The following is a 13,470-nucleotide window of genomic DNA, read 5'->3' on the forward strand; positions in this document are numbered from 1 at the left end:
TCAAAACTTTAAACAAACTTAAAATTCGCTCAGTCATGGAACTTGAGCTATAAATGAATAATTCATAAAACAAAGTCCCCCGGGACTTTGGGAGGGTGACATAACCACATAATGGTGCCAGCAACAGGGTGGGAGGGAGGGGGAGCTTACCAAGCCAATCCAACTGCAAACGGGTCCTTCAAGGGGGGATTTTTATAGCCCTATACACGTGCAGGAAAAATGTGTTTCCCACCTAAAAACTTTAGAATTTGAAAACTTTATTAAAAACCCGGCGGACACAATCCCATGTTATGGGCTCTTAATTTGTGCCCACTTGTCATACATCTGTCAGCGGGGAAGCCTGCTGACAGCTGCTGAGTCATCGTTTGTTAAGGACGTGGTGGCTGGCTTCCCGGCCTGTCCCTAACAACCAGCTATTCTTCACTAGGGATGAGCCGAACACCCCCCTGTTCGGTTCGCACCAGAACATGCGAACAGGCAAAAAATTAGTTCGAACACCATTAAAGTCTATGGGACACGAACATGAATAATTAAAAGTGCTAATTTTAAAGGCTTATATGCAAGTTATTGTCATAAAAAGTGTTTGGGGACCTGGGTCCTGCCCCAGGGGACATGGATCAATGCAAAAAAAAGTTTTAAAAACGGGCGATTTTTCGGGAGCAGTGATTTTAATAATGCTTAAAGTGAAACAATAAAAGTGTAATATTCCTTTAAATTTCGTACCTGGGGGGTGTCTATAGTATGCCTGTAAAGGGGCGCATGTTTCCCCTGTTTAGAACAGTCTGACAGCAAAATTACATTTCAAAGGAAAAAAAGTCATTTAAAACTACTCGCGGCTATTAATGAATTGCCGGTCCGACAATACACATAAAAGTTAATTGATAAAAACATGGGAATTGCCCAGAGGGGAACCCCGAACCAAAATTTAAAAAAAAAATGGCGTGGGGGGTCCCCCCAAATTCCATACCAGGCCCTTCAGGTCTGGTATGGATATTAAGGGGAACCCCGGCCAAAATTAAAAAAAAAAAATGGTGTAGGGGTCCCCCTCAAAATCTATACCAAACCCTTAAGATCTGGTATGGATTTAAGGGGGAGCCCCGCGCCAAATTTTTTTTTAAAAATAACGTGGGGTCCCTCCAAAAATCCATATCAGACCCTTATCCGAGCACGCAACCTGGCAGGCCACAAGAAAAGAGGGGGGGCGAGAGAGCAGCATGCCCTCAACATTGGGAGGGTGCTTTGGGGTAGCCAAAAAGGGCCTCATCCCCACAACCCTTGCCCGGTGGTTGTGGGGGTTTGCGGGTGGGGGGCTTATCGGACTCTGGAAGCCCCCTTCAACAAGGGGACCCCCAGATCCCACCCCCCCGTGTGAAATGGTAAGGGGTTACAAAAGTACCCCTACCATTTCACAAATAAAAGTGTCAAAAATGTTAAAAATGACAAGAGACAGTTTTTGACAATTCCTTTATTTAAAGTCTTCTTCTTTTCCATCTTCTTTCTTTTATCTTCTTTCTTCTATCTTCCTTTGGTTTCTTTCTCTACCTTCCCCCGATCCTCTGCTTCTTGCTCCGGTGTTCTCGTCTGGCATTTTCCTCCGCGGCATCTTCTTCTTCTTCGTTCTTGGACCGCTCCGCATCTATGATGGGAGGCTCCCGCTGTGTGACGCTTCTCGTCTTCTGACGGTTCTTAAATAACGGAGGGCGGGGCCTTACCATTTCACACAGGGGGAGCCGAGATCTGGGGGTCCCCTTGTTAAAAGGGGCTTCCAGATTCCGATAAGCCCCCCCGCCTGCAGACCCCCCACAACCACCGGGCAAGGGTTGTGGGGATGAGGCCCTTGTCCCTATCAACATGGGGACAAGGTGCTTTGGGGGCTACCCCAAAGCACCCTCCCAATGTTGAGGGCATGTGGCCTGGTATGGTTCAGGAGGGGGGGCGTTCTCTCGTCCCCCCTCTTTTCCTGTGGTCTGCCAGGTTGCGTGCTCGGATAAGAGTCTGGTGTGGATTTTTGGGGGGACCCCACGCCATTTTTTTTAAATTTAGGCGCGGGGTTCCCCTTAAAATCCATACCAGACCTGAGGGGTCTGGTATAGATTTTGAGGGGGACCCCACGCCATTTTTTTAAAAATTTTGGCCGGGGTTCCCCTTAATATCCATACCAGACCTGAAGGGCCTGGTATGGAAATTTAGGGGGACCCCCCACACCATTTTTTTTTTAAATTTTGGTTCGGGGAATTCCCATGCCGTTTTTAACAATGAACTTTTATGTGTATTGTCGGACCGGCAATTCATTAATAGCCGCAAGTAGTTTTAAATGACTTTTTTTCCTTTGAAATGTCATTTTGCTGTCAGACTGTTCTAAACACGGGAAACATGCGCCCCTTTACAGGCATACTATAGACACCCCCCAGGTACGAAATTTAAAGGAATATTACACTTTTATTGTTTCACTTTAAGCATTATTAAAATCACTGCTCCCGTTTTTAAAACTTTTTTTTGCATTGATCCATGTCCTCTGGGGCAGGACCCAGGTCCCCAAACACTTTTTATGACAATACCATGCATATAAGCCTTTAAAATTAGCACTTTTGATTTCTCCCATAGACTTTTAAAGGGTGTTCCGCGGCTTTCAATTTTGCCGCGAACACCCCAAATTGTTTGCTGTTCGGTGAACTGGCGAACAGCCAATGTTTGAGCTGAACATGAGTTCGACTCGAACTCGAAGCTCATCCCTATTCCTCACACAGAGTTCAAATCGGTAGATCATTTTTTGACCAATTCGAATTCGAATTGTTCCAAAAATTTGGAATTCTTTAGAAAATTTGTAAACTAAATGCAATTAAACAAATTCCTAAATAAATCAACAAAGCGAAATTAGTAACATAACAAATCTATCCGAAACAAAACAAATGTTTCTACTCTGCACATGTCTAGCCTCTGAGGCTGAGTTTGTTTCTGTGTATATGGTTTTCTGCAGATTAACAGCAGAGTGTGTAAATGTGTCTATAAACATATCCACCTGCAGCTGCCATTAGAGATCATGGACTTATTGTTCAAAGGCTTCATTGTCCTCTGTAATTAGGGCCCACCTGAGAGGTAAGCGCACGGGTCCTGTTGGTGGGCTTCATAATCGTGTTCAATTGATCTCGAGTGGATTTCACCTTCTCAAACACTGACTTTTTTGCATATAAATGTGGTGTTAATAATCACAGGACTTATTGTATTTAAATTTACATTTTCATTCAGACTTGTCACATTTGGTTTTTAAGCGTCAGATACTTTCCATGTGTTTTATTTATATAACAAAGCACCAATATATTTTTACGTCTGTGTACAAAATCAGAATTGTAAATTTTCAATCAGGACAGAAGCTGGAGAGAATGCTCTGTGACACACCTCATGGCCATCACAGATCTATTTCAAGAAACAGTAAATTAAAATATAATATATTAGGGTACATCTCAAATCAGCTTGCTTTAGAGATGTACAATCATCTGTAATTATAATAGGCTATTAAAGAAAAACGTAAATAAGTACAGAATCAGGAACAACTGGAATAAGTAAACACAATTCCTTTTTGTCCTCTAGTCTATAGGTGTGTCTACATGACACGCAATCGCTGAGTTTTGAAACTGACATACTTCACAAAATAAGAATGTCAAAGAAGAAAGGAAACGATAGAACAGTTGGTGGCAAAGATTTAAAAAAGACAGTCAGGAAATAGACTTTTAATTGATTGTGTTGATTTATATGATGGCATGTATTTTATTATAATATGCAGCGTATATGTGTATTTTAACAGGTTACATTATCAAATGTCATTCATAAGTATATTATGCAGTTTAAAATATTCCTATAAAATAGGTATGATGGGTTATTTTCTGTTTTATAATAGGCATAATATGCATTCAATATATTAGGTCTTTTATAATATAATGTAATTTTTCTATATAACACGCATGTTAGTTTGTTATTCCATTTTAAAGTTTTGTACTGTATGGAGCATAATATTTTAAAGACTTCAGACTTTGCTGTCCAAAGGGGTGAATTCACTATAATGCAAGTGAAACGTTGTCACCTGCACTCAGAATTGCTATTTCTTTGGAGCAAACTAATATGTACTGACAGTTTTCATGGAATCCAATTAAAGAGCTAATATTTGATTATATGTTCTGAGTGTAGACGACATTTTTTTTTGTGTTACAGTGTATAAAGTGACATATTGGGCAGTGGCGGCTGGTGCTCTATTTTTTTTGGGGGGGCAGCAAACAAACCACCCGACTCCCCTGTTCGTTCGGTCAAAATCCCCCCCCCCGTCCATCAGCCCTGCACTTACCCCATCCAGGCTGCCGGCCAATATGATTGCTTCTCCTCTAGGCCAATCGGGTCTCAGGACCCACTTCCTGATTGGCCGGGAGAAGAAGCAGGAAGACAATAGCGAACATTAATTTGCTATTGTCACACAACTGGGTGGGTTCAGGGCGCAGTGCTTTGCGCCCCAAGCCCACCCTTTTTTGAAGCCAATTAGAGCCCCAGGCTCTAATCACGTGCTTAAAAAAAAAAAACATTGAAATCCATGCGTCCGGGGCCCTGTATGTAGAGTAGGGGCCGGGTGCATGGATTAGGGGGGCAGCGCCCCTGCGCCCTAATCGAGCTGCCGCCACTGATATTGGGGTTGATTTACTAAAGAATTAGAAACTGCCTACTTATCAAAGTGAATGTTCACTACAGTAGGATGAAGCTGTGTTCAACTATTTACATGCTAATTAAAATTCAGTTTTAGTGTAATTGCCTGACACATGAATGGGCATTCGAAGTGAACATAGCGTCACCTTATTTACTAGCATTCACTTTGCAAAACGAATGTTCGTATTGCAAAGTAAACAGCCTGTGCTCTTTTAATTAATCAACTCAACCATGTTACTGAAGATAATTTCCAGAGCTTTGTTATTACATGATCTATGATCTACTGATAATCAATGATTACTATGATCTAAAGCAACTTTTGTCAACCTTTTTATCCCAGAAGAACCCTTGACAATTTTAGATTTTGGGGAACCTCCACTAAAACTAATTAATTGGGTCGTTGGGAAAAAATGTCCTTTACATTGGTGTGGTCAGTAGGAAAATGTTCCCTTACAGTGGTGGTCAAAATGCCACTATTACAGACAGTTAAAAAAAGATAATTGGTTTTAGGGATGAGCCGAACACCCCTTGGTTCGGTTCGCGACAGAACATGCGAACTGACAAAAAGTTTGTGCGAACAACGTTAAAGTCTATGGGACCCGAACGTGAAAAATCAAAAGTGTTAATTTTAAAGGCTAATATGCAAGTTATTGTCATAAAAAGTGTTTGGGGACCCGGGTCCTGCACCAGGGGACATGGATCAAAGCAAAAAAAGTTTTAAAAACTGACATTTTTTTCGGGAGCAGTGATTTTAATAATGCTGAAACAATAAAAGTGAAATAGTCCTTTAAACATCGTGCCTGGGGGTGACTATAGTATGCCTGTAAAATTTTTCCCGTGTTTAGAACAGTCCCTGAAGCAAAATGACATTTCTAAAGGAATAAAAGTCATTTAAAACTGCTTGTGGCTGTAATGTATTGTCGGGTCCCGGCAATATAGATGAAAATCGGGAGAAAAAACGGCATGGGTCCCCCCCACCAGCCCATTACCAGGCCCTTGGGTTCAGGTATGGATATTAAGGGGAACCCTGCACCCAAATTTTAAAAAAAAAGGCGTGGGGCCCCCAGGCCCTATATACTCTGAACAGCAGTATACAGGCGGTTCCCGGGTTACAAACAAGATAGGGATTGTAGATTTGTTCTTAAGTTGAATCTGTTTGTAATTTGGAACAGGTACATTTTTTAAGTGTAGCTCCAGCCAAAAAATCAATCTTTAAGCTTTTTGGATAGCATAGGGAAGGGTTATCACCCCTGTAACATTTGTTTTGCTGTCTGTTCCCCTGTTCAGAAGATTTCACCTCACTTTCTGTCTCAATGACAATTGGATTTTGAAAATTTTGAGTTATTAGGGAAAAAAGGATTGGTGATAAAGCATCAGTGGAGACATCTTTTTCCCATATTAACTCTTACAGGAGAGAATTTCCCTTCCTAGGGGTAGATTTCCTTTCACTTCCTGTTGTCTCCCTCTGTTTGAAAGTAGGAGTCGTTTGTAAGTCGGATGTTTGAAAATAGGGGACTGCCTGTATATATTATACGGCCTGCCCTATATACTCTGTGGAAAATTGGGCCTTAGGTGTTGGAGGTACAAGAACACAGTAAGCCCTCACAGTGACTCTTGGTGGGCGCTGGAACGGGCCCTTCTGTGAAATATTATATTAAGAATTGTAATTACATGCCACTGTTAAACAGGGGCAGAAAAATTGGGCCTTTGGTGGTGGTGGTGCCACAACACTGTAAGCCCTCACATTTACTCTTGGTGGGAGCAGGAACGGGCCCAGCTGTGAAATATTATATTAAGAATTGTAATTACATGCCACTGTTAAACAGGGGCAGAAAAATTGGGCCTTTGGTGGTGGTGGCACAACACTGTAAAGCCTCACAGATACACTTGTTGAGCGCAGGAACAGGCCCTGTTGTGAAATATTAGATTGAAAATTGTAATTACGCACCTCTGTTAAACAGGGGCAGAAAAATTGGGCCTTAGGCAGTGGTGGTGGTGACCTGAACCAAAAATATTCTCAGAAGCTATCATCATGAAGATTGAGGCAGGTCAGGTTGCATTACCTTTGAAGGTCAGCCAGCCGAGCACTGGCATTATATGACCGGCGGAAATGACCACAGACTTTCCTGGCCTGCCTCAGGAGATCCTGTAAGCCCAAGTACCTGCTCAAGAACCGCTGCACCACGAAATTCAGGACGTGAGCCAAACAGGGAACGTGGGTCAAGTGTCCCTGTCGGAGGGCGGAGAGGAGGTTGGTGCCATTGTCGCATACAACCATTCCTGGCTGAACCTGGCGTGGCGTCAACCACCTCTGAGCCTGCCCCTGCAGATCTGACAGAATCTCTGCCCCAGTGTGGCTCCTGTCCCCTAAGCAAACCAATTCAAGCACCGCATGGCATCTTTTTGCTGTGTGCTTGCGTAGCCCCTTGAACGCCTATGGAGCACTGCTGGTTCAGAGGACAAATCTGCAGAGGAAGAGGGCATAGAGGAAGAAGAAGAGGAGGGGGTGGAGGAGAGAGCTGTGGAAGAATCACCACTAGCATTTTGGAGGCATGGTGGCGGAACAAGCTCCAACAATACTGATCCCTGTCCTGCATCCTTCCCAGCTGCAAGCAGAGTTACCCAGTGTGCCGTGAAAGACAGGTAACATCCCTGTCCATGCCTGCTGGACCATGAGTCAGCGGTAATATGCACCTTACTGCTGACTGCCCTGTCCAACAAGGCCAAGACATTGCCCCACATGCTGGTAGAGAACCGAAATGGCCTTCCGTGAAAGAAATAGCATTTGGGAACCTGCCACTGAGGTACTGCACATTCCACAAATGCACCGAAGGGGGCAGAGTCTACCAGCTGAAAAGGCAGCAGTTGCAGTGCTAGCAATTTGGCCAAGCTAGCATTCAGATGCTGAGCATGTGGATGGCTGGGACTGAATTTCTTTCGACGGTTTAGCAACTGGGGTAGGGAAATTTGCCTGCTAAAATCCGATGTTTGTGTACCACTGGCAGATTGGCCGCAAGTACTTGGGACACTTATTTCTATACCTTTATTCCTCTCAGTGCAGGTTTCTGAGAGGACTGGAGGTATAGTGGAGTTGGAGATCCCAGCTGATTAGGAGCAAGGAGAGGTCCACCTTGTTCTTTGATGTGGGTCTTTTAAGTGCTGTTGCCAACAGACTGCATGGGAGGTCATCATATGTCTGGTCAAGCATGTGGTGCCCAAGCGGCTGCTGTTTTGGCCACGCTTGATACGTTTCAGACATATGTTGCAAACAGCAACAGTGCGATCTGCTGCACACCTGTCAAAAAAGGCCCACACCAAAAAACTTTTCAAAATATGCAGGGAGTCAGTAGTGCCCTGCACCTGCTTAGCTATGTGGTGTGATGCAATAGGGTGGCTGCCCTTAAGCTGCCCCCTGGAGGCCATTCTGCCTCATTGGAGATGTGCCACCTCCTCCTCCTCCTCTTTTCAGGCACCCAAGTAGAGTCAGTGACCTCATCATTCCCTCCCTCCTCGTCACTGGAGCAAACTTGGCAGTATGCTGCAGCTGGGGGAAAATGACTGCCAGTTTCTTGTCCTTCTTGGGCACCCCTTCTCTCTAGGCTCATGTTACTCCCTTTCTCAACCTGGGTACCATCATTGGAGCCTTCAAATCGCTGCGCATCCTCCTGCAGCATGTACCCGACACTGTGGAATAGTTCGGGGGACTCCTCCGTGCATGATGTTGGGGCTAGGGAAGGAGAGACTGTTGACATGGAGCCGATGGAATAGGCCGCTTTGGCAGCTGCATTGGCAGGCAAACTACTCTGAGCCTGGGTAACAGAGGATGGGGAGGATGAGAATGGCTTTGTTATCCATTCCACCAACTCTTCTGCATGTTGTGGCTCAATAACATGGCCAGCTGCAGAAAAAAAAGACAAGCGTTCCCCACAGCCATGTGCTGAGGATGCACCGTGTCCACGACTAGCACTGTTGACTGTAGACACAGAGCCTGCTTGCCCTCTTTTAGTGGCCTGTGAGCGTCTGCCTCTCCTTGGTGGCCTTCCGGACATGCTGTAAATTTTGTTTAGCAAAACCACACTACACTGTATTGTGTACTGTGTACACCACCAGAAAAGCAGTAGCAACTGCACTATGAGTGCACGGTACTGTGTACACCACCAGAAGTGTAATAACAACTGCACTATAGTAGCAACTGCACTATAGGTGCACAGTACTGTGTACACCAACAGAAGTGTAATAACAACTATGGGTGCACTGTATTGTGTACTGTGTACACCGCCATAAAAGTAGTAGCAACTGCACTAAGGGCGCACGGTGCCGTGTACACCAATAGAAGTGTATTAGCAACTATGGGTGCACTGTATTTTGTACTGTGTACACCGCCAGAAAAGTAGTAGCAATTGCACTATGGGTGCATGGTACTGTGTACACCACCAGAAGTCTAATAGCAACTGTGGGTGCACTGTATTGTGTACTGTGTACTCCAACAGAAAAGTAGTAGCAACTGCACTATGGGTGCACGGTACTGTGTACACCACCAGAAGTGTAATAACTGCACTATAGTAGCAACTGCACTATGGGTGCACGGTACTGTGTACAACAACAGAAGTGTAATAACAACTATGGGTGCACTGCATTGTGTACTGTGTACACCGCCAGAAAAGTAGTAGCAACTGCACTATGGGTGCACGGTACTGTGTACACCAACAGAAGTGTAATAGCAACTACGGGTGCACTGTATTGTACACCAGGAATGGCCTGCAGTCAGATATAGGCTTGGCTACACTGGATGCAGTATATATATATATATATATATATATATATATATATATATATATATATATATATATATATATATATATAAATTTATATATATATATATATATATATATATATATATATATATATGTATGTGTGTGTATATATATATATATATATATATATATGCAAGACTGGCTGTATATATATATATATATATATATATATTAAATACACTGCAGCTAACTGAATAACCTGCCTGCCTGAAGTATATTAGAAAAAGTACACCAGGAATGGCCTGCAGTCAGATATAGGCTTGGCTATCATCATGAAGATTGAGGCAGGTCAGGTTGCATTACCTTTGAAGGTCAGCCAGCCGAGCACTGGCATTATATGACCGGCGGAAATGACCACAGACTTTCCTGGCCTGCCTCAGGAGATCCTGTAAGCCCAAGTACCTGCTCAAGAACCGCTGCACCACGAAATTCAGGACGTGAGCCAAACAGGGAACGTGGGTCAAGTGTCCCTGTCGGAGGGCGGAGAGGAGGTTGGTGCCATTGTCGCATACAACCATTCCTGGCTGAACCTGGCGTGGCATCAACCACCTCTGAGCCTGCCCCTGCAGATCTGACAGAATCTCTGCCCCAGTGTGGCTCCTGTCCCCTAAGCAAACCAATTCAAGCACCGCATGGCATCTTTTTGCTGTGTGCTTGCGTAGCCCCTTGAACGCCTATGGAGCACTGCTGGTTCAGAGGACAAATCTGCAGAGGAAGAGGGCATAGAGGAAGAAGAAGAGGAGGGGGTGGAGGAGAGAGCTGTGGAAGAATCACCACTAGCATTTTGGAGGCATGGTGGCGGAACAAGCTCCAACAATACTGATCCCTGTCCTGCATCCTTCCCAGCTGCAAGCAGAGTTACCCAGTGTGCCGTGAAAGACAGGTAACATCCCTGTCCATGCCTGCTGGACCATGAGTCAGCGGTAATATGCACCTTACTGCTGACTGCCCTGTCCAACAAGGCCAAGACATTGCCCCACATGCTGGTAGAGAACCGAAATGGCCTTCCGTGAAAGAAATAGCATTTGGGAACCTGCCACTGAGGTACTGCACATTCCACAAATGCACCGAAGGGGGCAGAGTCTACCAGCTGAAAAGGCAGCAGTTGCAGTGCTAGCAATTTGGCCAAGCTAGCATTCAGATGCTGAGCATGTGGATGGCTGGGACTGAATTTCTTTCGACGGTTTAGCAACTGGGGTAGGGAAATTTGCCTGCTAAAATCCGATGTTTGTGTACCACTGGCAGATTGGCCGCAAGTACTTGGGACACTTATTTCTATACCTTTATTCCTCTCAGTGCAGGTTTCTGAGAGGACTGGAGGTATAGTGGAGTTGGAGATCCCAGCTGATTAGGAGCAAGGAGAGGTCCACCTTGTTCTTTGATGTGGGTCTTTTAAGTGCTGTTGCCAACAGACTGCATGGGAGGTCATCATATGTCTGGTCAAGCATGTGGTGCCCAAGCGGCTGCTGTTTTGGCCACGCTTGATACGTTTCAGACATATGTTGCAAACAGCAACAGTGCGATCTGCTGCACACCTGTCAAAAAAGGCCCACACCAAAAAACTTTTCAAAATATGCAGGGAGTCAGTAGTGCCCTGCACCTGCTTAGCTATGTGGTGTGATGCAATAGGGTGGCTGCCCTTAAGCTGCCCCCTGGAGGCCATTCTGCCTCATTGGAAATGTGCCACCTCCTCCTCCTCCTCTTTTCAGGCACCCAAGTAGAGTCAGTGACCTCATCATTCCCTCCCTCCTCGTCACTGGAGCAAACTTGGCAGTATGCTGCAGCTGGGGGAAAATGACTGCCAGTTTCTTGTCCTTCTTGGGCACCCCTTCTCTCTAGGCTCATGTTACTCCCTTTCTCAACCTGGGTACCATCATTGGAGCCTTCAAATCGCTGCGCATCCTCCTGCAGCATGTACCCGACACTGTGGAATAGTTCGGGGGACTCCTCCGTGCATGATGTTGGGGCTAGGGAAGGAGAGACTGTTGACATGGAGCCGATGGAATAGGCCGCTTTGGCAGCTGCATTGGCAGGCAAACTACTCTGAGCCTGGGTAACAGAGGATGGGGAGGATGAGAATGGCTTTGTTATCCATTCCACCAACTCTTCTGCATGTTGTGGCTCAATAACATGGCCAGCTGCAGAAAAAAAAGACAAGCGTTCCCCACAGCCATGTGCTGAGGATGCACCGTGTCCACGACTAGCACTGTTGACTGTAGACACAGAGCCTGCTTGCCCTCTTTTAGTGGCCTGTGAGCGTCTGCCTCTCCTTGGTGGCCTTCCGGACATGCTGTAAATTTTGTTTAGCAAAACCACACTACACTGTATTGTGTACTGTGTACACCACCAGAAAAGCAGTAGCAACTGCACTATGAGTGCACGGTACTGTGTACACCACCAGAAGTGTAATAACAACTGCACTATAGTAGCAACTGCACTATAGGTGCACAGTACTGTGTACACCAACAGAAGTGTAATAACAACTATGGGTGCACTGTATTGTGTACTGTGTACACCGCCATAAAAGTAGTAGCAACTGCACTAAGGGCGCACGGTGCCGTGTACACCAATAGAAGTGTATTAGCAACTATGGGTGCACTGTATTTTGTACTGTGTACACCGCCAGAAAAGTAGTAGCAATTGCACTATGGGTGCATGGTACTGTGTACACCACCAGAAGTCTAATAGCAACTGTGGGTGCACTGTATTGTGTACTGTGTACTCCAACAGAAAAGTAGTAGCAACTGCACTATGGGTGCACGGTACTGTGTACACCACCAGAAGTGTAATAACTGCACTATAGTAGCAACTGCACTATGGGTGCACGGTACTGTGTACAACAACAGAAGTGTAATAACAACTATGGGTGCACTGCATTGTGTACTGTGTACACCGCCAGAAAAGTAGTAGCAACTGCACTATGGGTGCACGGTACTGTGTACACCAACAGAAGTGTAATAGCAACTACGGGTGCACTGTATTGTACACCAGGAATGGCCTGCAGTCAGATATAGGCTTGGCTACACTGGATGCAGTATATATATATATATATATATATATATATATATATATATATATATATATATATATATATATGTATGTGTGTGTATATATATATATATATATATATATATATATATATATATATATATATATATATGCAAGACTGGCTGTATATATATATATATATATTAAATACACTGCAGCTAACTGAATAACCTGCCTGCCTGAAGTATATTAGAAAAAGTACACCAGGAATGGCCTGCAGTCAGATATAGGCTTGGCTACACTGGATTCAGTGTATATGGATGTGTGTGTATATATATATCTATATCTATCTATCTATCTATCTATCTATCTATCTATCTATCTATCTATCTATCTATCTATCTATCTATCTATCTATCTATCTATATATATCTACCTATCTATATCTATATAGATATATATATATATATATATATATATATATATATATATATATATATATATATATATATATACAGTATACACGAGACTGACTGTATATATATATATATATATATATATATATTTATATATATATATTAAATACACTGCAGCTAACTGAATAACCTGCCTGCCTGAAGTATATTAGAAAAAGTACACCAGGAATGGCCTGCAGTCAGATATAGGCTTGGCTACACTGGATTCAGTGTATATGGATGTGTGTGTATATATATATCTATATATATCTATCTATATATGTATATCTATCTATATATATAGATAGATATATATATATATATATATCTACCTATCTATATCTATATAGATATATATATATATATACAGTATACACGAGACTGACTGTATATATATATATATATATATATATATATATATATATATATATATATATTAAATACACTGCAGCTAACTGAATAACCTGCCTGCCTGCTCAATCTAAATCACACTCTCTCTCTGTCTCTCCGTCCACGCCAACAACACA

This window comes from Aquarana catesbeiana, linkage group LG12 (genome assembly GCF_042186555.1).
Source record: "Aquarana catesbeiana isolate 2022-GZ linkage group LG12, ASM4218655v1, whole genome shotgun sequence".
In the NCBI taxonomy this organism is placed as follows: domain Eukaryota; kingdom Metazoa; phylum Chordata; class Amphibia; order Anura; family Ranidae; genus Aquarana; species Aquarana catesbeiana.